At 43.2% G+C, this 6,473-nt stretch overlaps 1 long non-coding RNA gene across 1 annotated transcript; it reads right to left on the minus strand.

Annotated features, from left to right (window-relative positions):
- Positions 1-3,473: 3,473 nt before the first annotated feature.
- On the minus strand, positions 3,474-4,391 carry LOC133829288 (uncharacterized). The gene is made up of 3 exons (XR_009891662.1): positions 4,367-4,391; positions 4,078-4,229; positions 3,474-3,503 (listed from the first exon to the last, which is right to left on the minus strand). It is a non-coding gene; the product is annotated as an uncharacterized LOC133829288 (long non-coding RNA).
- Positions 4,392-6,473: the final 2,082 nt, after the last annotated feature.

The raw sequence follows: 6,473 nt of genomic DNA on the forward strand, positions 1-6,473 counted from the left end.
TGTCAGGCGTCGTCCTCCGTGAAGGTGATGGGAAGCTCCATCATTCGGGGACGTTGAGCAGGTGATTGAACCAAGGCACACATCTCCCCGGTGTGTTCTAACTCCCTCAAGTACCTTTTCTGGGAGTTGCGCGTGCTTCCGGCAAGGTGCGGTCCTTCGGAGATGGTGGCTACGTGTCCGTCAACGGGTGGCGGAGCAAGGCCGGGCGGATATGGGTTGCCAGGTCCTGGAGCCAACAAGGCAATGGGTGCCGGAGCGGTTGGAGCAGGAAGCGCTGGGAACTGAGACCCAGGAGCTTGTGGGTGACCGGCTCCAGGAGCGCTAGCGGTCCCCCTCTGTCCTGGGGAATATGCAGCTCCGTGAACTACTCCCTGTCCGGGATAGATTATGGGTATCCTCACCCATTGACCAAGGTGCCCCGCTCTTGCCAGGGACTCGATCTCATCCTTCAGCTGAAGGCATTCGTTTGTGGTGTGCCCCACGTCTCCGTGGAACTCACACCTCTTATTGGAGTCTCGCGGACGCCTTCCTCCGTGAGACACTTTCGGGGGTTTCCTGTAGTTGACCATATTACAGGTCGCCCGATAGACATTCTCTCGCGAGTCTATCAAACTGGTGTACTCCGTGAACTTGGGCTCGTAGTTCTTCCGGGGTTTCTTTGAATGGTCCCCCCGGTTGGAGTTTCTTCCGCCTCGTTTATTCCGCGATTGGCTCAGATTTTGTTCTGGGCCTTCCGCTTGCGGTTGCGACGGTCCGGGAGCGATACTACATCCGGTTTGTACTGCTCCGTACCCAGAGAAATGGGTTTGACTTGGCGTCTGAGCAGACGCGGAAGGCCCATACACGCTTGGAGTGAACTGGGCTCCTGGAAGCGTGAGGGCTGGTGCGGGAGCATGCGAAGCAAAGCTCGGCGCAGTCACGGAAGGCGTCGGAGTTGGGGGAACTCCAAAGGCCTGCTGGTAGGCATCCTCAAGGTTGATGATTCCCTGAGCTTTTGACATGAATTCGGACAGCGTTTCTGCCCGTCTCCTTTGCATTTCCCCCCACAGCAGGGAGCCGACAGTAAGGCCCGATTGAAGGGCGATCAGCTTCATGTCATCGCTGACCTTGGTCTTTGCAGCAGCTTCCATCATTCTCTGAATGAAAGCTTTGAGGTTCTCATGGGGTAGCTGCTTGATGTTGGTTAAGGAGCCAACCTCCATGTCGTGGTCTCGGGCAGCAATGAACTGCCTTCTGAATGCAGACTGTAACTCCTTCCAACTATGGATGGATCCGGGAGCTAATCTTTTCCACCAGTCCTCCGCGGACTTGGTAAGGGTGAGTGAGAAGCACATGCATTTGGCGTCCTCACTGACGCGCGCCACTTGCATCATTTTTTTGTATTTAGCTAGATGGGTGCGCGGGTCTGTCCTCCCCTCATATAATTCTATGTGAGGCATTTTGAAGTTATCCGGGAGGGACGTTTCCGCGATCCTCCGAATACATGGTTCCGGGTCTTCCTCCTCAGAGTCTGACAGGGCCCCACTTTGCTTCCGGACCAGCTTGGTCAAGGCAGCAATTTGTTCCTCGAGCCTCTTTGTATCACTCTCCGGGAGGTCACGTCCCCGGAGCTTGTCATTAAGATGATTTCGGAGGTCATCTCCGCGAGGCCGAGCCTTTTCTCCTTTGGCCTTTTCATACTTGGCCTCCAACCTTCTTCTTAGGTCCACCGTGGACCAGCTATCTTTGGAGTGCGTATCCGCTGCCCGACCGTCCTGGTTGACGGAATCACTGGGGCGGTTGTTCCTTCCCCTAGGCCTGGGTGCCTTAGCACCGGGCCCTTTAGGCACAGAGTGCCCCCTTGGGGCTGAAGGACGTCTGGGCTTAGGAGCGCCAGAGACCTTCTGCGCGCGGGGGGGGGGGGGGGGGGGCAGTCGGCCTGGTGATTCACGCCTTTAGGAGGTGCAGGGGCGTCAGTGCGCACAGGCTCCCCAACTTTTTCTTTGCCCTTGTTAGGGGCGGCTTTGGATGGTTCAGCAGCGGCTGGATCCGGCATGGGGGCATCAGAACCACCTAGAACAGAGGCATCCTCGTCCGAGTCGCCTAGATCTCCGAACTTGCTTTGGAGGCGCTCCATCATGCGTTGCATTTTTTCGGAGACGCGCTCCTGCTCAGCAAGCTTGGCCTTAGTGACCATCAGTTCTTCGGCTACTTGGACCAGTTCTGGATCCTTCTCATAGTAGCAGCCGTCCTTGTAATAACCGTCTTAGACATACTCTTCTTCGTCTTCTAAGTATGTCGTATCTTCAGTACTGACCCGATCCTGGCGGGATGTCGGGTCTTCACCTTGGTAGTCCAAGGGTTCGTTTTGTACCGCATCTTCCATCATAGTATCGGGGTTGACCCTAGCATTTTTGTCAACCGCGGATTTTCTCGTAGTCACCATCTTTTTAGCACGGAGTGAATACAAAAAAGGTACACAGAAAAAGAGCTAACTAACAACTTCCTACAGCTCTCAATGAAAGCACCAAAATGTTTACCGAGTTTTTCGGAAACGAATACAAACAGAATAATAAAAAGATAAGAACTGTAGAAGTGCAGGAATATAATTAGACAAACAGGTTTTTTACGTGGTTCAGGCGTTAACGAGCCCTAGTCCACGAGTCGATGTTATTATACTTGTAGAGAATTACAGTAAGATGGCTGGTGTACAAGAACTTCACACACTCACAGTGTTTCTCTCGGGTTCTCTTGGAGAAGATGAAGCTAGAGAGATTTTAGCAGAGTTCTTGCTATGTAATTTGTTGGCCGTCCCCTCTATCGTAAAATGAGGGGGTTTTTATAGCTAGGGTTTTTGATTAGGGTTTTACTCTGTCCCATTAGTCTTAATTACACCAGCCACAAATAGGGGATACAATTACTGTAGTAGCATGGCTACAAGACTCTATGTGGGTATATTTACGTGAAAGTATGGGGAATACACAAAGTCAGCCGTCTTTTCCAAGTTGTCAGCGGAACAGTAGGCGAAAAGGTACCCTTAGGCGTGCTGGGATGTGTGCGGCTTTGACCTGTCGGGCGTGTCAGGCGGGATCCTGTGTCAGGTGGATATCATTCCAAATATGCCTCCTCCATGACTCGACCGCTTGGTCTTGTTCCGTGCGTGGCACGGAACTGTTTCCGCGAAGGCAACCTGAAGAGCTTCTCCTGGAAGGAGCTTCCCCGAAGGATATCCCTTCGGGAGAGTTGACGAGCTTCCGTGTCGCGTTTGCTTGAAAGAGTAAGCCGGACACTAAACGGGAGAGGCGAAGCCTTTCTGTCCATCCGCGAGCTCTGGTCACTTTCTATGAAAGACTTTGATAATTCTGCTTCCCCGAGGATATCCATCTAAACGCTATCCGGAAATCTGGATAACAGGAGAAAAACACAAACCTCAGAACTTGATGATGAAAGTTAAATATCATCAACCTGTTTTCTTGTTACAAAATCTACTGTGATCAAGTATAGACTGCTCAACCTCAACTGAACTGAAGCAACAAAATAAAAGATTAATCAAATAACCTATATCAAAAGTTAACATTACAAAACAGTGGTAGATTTCCCTTTTTTTGCTAGAATAAACATCATAAGTATGCAAACACTAAGACTAAATCCCTCTGAAAGACTTCGATTGGCAGAGAGAATTAAAACTGGAAACAACATATTCCATCATAAAAAGATCTATTTAAACTATCAAGAATAGTCACATTCACACAAAACCAATATACATAAACTATGTTCCTCAAGCTATACAAAAGCTAAAAATATGCGTCCTCATATCTTACAGGTTGAAAAAATTACACTCAAACATCAGAATCCTGTCGTTCCAAAAAGTAATTTTAGTGTCCACATCATTATGTCAACATCACATGTTTTATTTATCTCAGTTTCTCCAAACATTTACTCATCAAAATAATTTGAAGCCCTGCATGGATTCTATGCTACATTACCCCCAATTAAATATGTGGAATTTCTAATAATAGGCACATCCTAGGTCAAAAATACATAGATAGAAAGATGTATAAATTACACAAGAGAAAGAGGGAGAAAGCGAGAGAATACATTGTAGGCAAAGGAAGCTCTGGTTTGACTCTTGGTGCCATAGTTACAATGTTTGTCTCAGGACGAGTGGCTTTCCCTGTTTCTCCCGTTGCCTTGTCTTTTTTCAGCTTTTTAACTGATGAGCCCTGCTTTCCTCCTTCTGCTGATCTTTTCTGAACACACGAGTAATATTAAGCATCACAAGAGTGGATGCCAGATAAATATCCTATAACTAGACAGTCACAAACACAGTCTAAACAGAGGTTACACAGATATGGATAGTAAAAGAAATAACGAAACATTTTTGTACCTTATTTTCCTCCCACTCCGACTCTTAAGTTTCTCCTTCCGTCTTTTCAGAATCAGAAAGCAAACCCCCAGTCTTTTCCAAGCGTTCTTCCAAAGAGTCTTCCAGCAACTATAAAAATATGGCAACTACTTAAATTTCCTATTACTAACAAACATATATGGGAAAGTGTCATATAGAAAGAAAAAAAAAACCTCTTTTAGGCTACTAAATAACTCTCTGTAGGTTGACCAAGTTTTAAATAATTAATTTAGAAAAGAAGAATGATGCCTATCATTCCTAAATAATTTTGAATGAAAATGAAAAAGGGAAAAACATGTGATAAATACTGAGATCAGAAGACAAATGAAAAAGAAATGAATAAAAGACATTTAGATTCCATTTTAACTTCAACATACCAACATGAATCAATGGATCATAAGTGTAATACTCAGAGCACAAAGAGGGGGAATTTTGACATCCTTCCAGAAGACTGCATAATACCAACACACTAATACAGTGCATAGGTTATTCATAACTCAGTATTAAATAAATTAATTACAAGAAGCAGTAGGCACCCCAACCTAAATAATTTACTATAAATTACAAGAAGCAGTAGGCACCCCGTCCTGTAAGTCACACTAATAATTTTTTTAAGCTATAAACGAAACTACTATATAGGATTTGGGCCACAGCTTTCCTATCAGTAAGAGGGTTAAAGCTTATGGAAGGTAGTTGTTTCAGTTGAGACATCTAGCCAACTTGCATAGGCCTTATCTCTACAGAAAGCAATGAAAAAGATTTCCCTATAAATTGCTGAAGGTTTTCCTTTCATCTCTAAAGGGAACCACAAGCGAGCTTGGCAAATAGGCTCCTGATCTAAAGGTCTCAGGTATACATATCCTATAACTATAATAATGGGGTATTCTTTCCCTTTTAAGTACTTTCTGCTCCCTGTTTATCAAAACGAAAGTTAAGATTGCTAACATCCTGTGGTGCTATTAATTATTAATAAAGTTGGTGTACCAAACAAATAAAATAGTTCATTTCGTTTTGGCAGCACTACAAATGACAAAATCCACGCTACCCTCTAAGTCAATAAAACAAAAGTTAATGAATTTAACGTTCAAAATGTATTGAGAATAAAACTTAAGCTTAGGAATACTATCTTTCATCGTGTAGGTGGCCAACTTAATGCAATGCTTACTGAGCCATAAAAATTAAGAATCTCAATGTTAACATTAAAATTGCTCAAAATGCAAAAGTAAAAGATCAGAAAAAACAAACCTGTTTCTTCAGCATCTGAGCTCCATTCAATTCATAAGTGATCTGGGCATCAAGACGTGTACGCATAGATGCTATCTCTTCAGGAGTTGAGTTAGCCATCTTACAGTAGGATTTGAACCTTTCCTCGCACACAAACTCACACACCCAACCACTTGAGTTAGCCAAGTGACTATAATTAATTTTATTTAAAATATTACTTTTGCAATTTTGTTAAACTAAACTATTTTGAATTTATTAATCTAATTTATTGATCAAAACAAAAATAAATATAAAAATTGCCCACAACTTGACACCCAACTCAACCTAATAAAGCATGTGCAAAATCCACAAATTTCCAATGCGCCAAAATGACAGATTAGAATTCGATCTTTAAAGTTATCATTGTCATTTCATAATATTTTTTCCACGTGATGAAATTGGGAAAAAGAAAAATGACAATTTAAAATTACATCTACGAGACAGAATTAGAGGGAAGTACCACTCTAATTAATGATTTTTGGAAACAATAAAAATTTAACTAGTGTATCATGCTAAAAAACATTATGAATATAGTACTATTATTGAGGGAAATGCTTTGTAAAGATAAATTTAATGAAAAAGTTTGTGAAATAATTTTCAAAAGAACTATTTGCAAGTTAGCTTCTATTTTAAGGATGTTTCAAGGATTTATGCTGATCAAAGTAGTCTTCTCAACAACACTCGTACATACTTCTCAGGGTGTCAAGTGTATTGAGAAGATTATTTCGAAAACAATATTTTAACATAAGCTATTTTGGCAAGGTAATGTTTTAAGTTCATTTTTCTATGACAAGTTTATTATAATTCAGATTTCTAAAGTTCCAAT

This window comes from Humulus lupulus, chromosome 4, assembly GCF_963169125.1.
Source record: "Humulus lupulus chromosome 4, drHumLupu1.1, whole genome shotgun sequence".
NCBI lineage: Eukaryota > Viridiplantae > Streptophyta > Magnoliopsida > Rosales > Cannabaceae > Humulus > Humulus lupulus.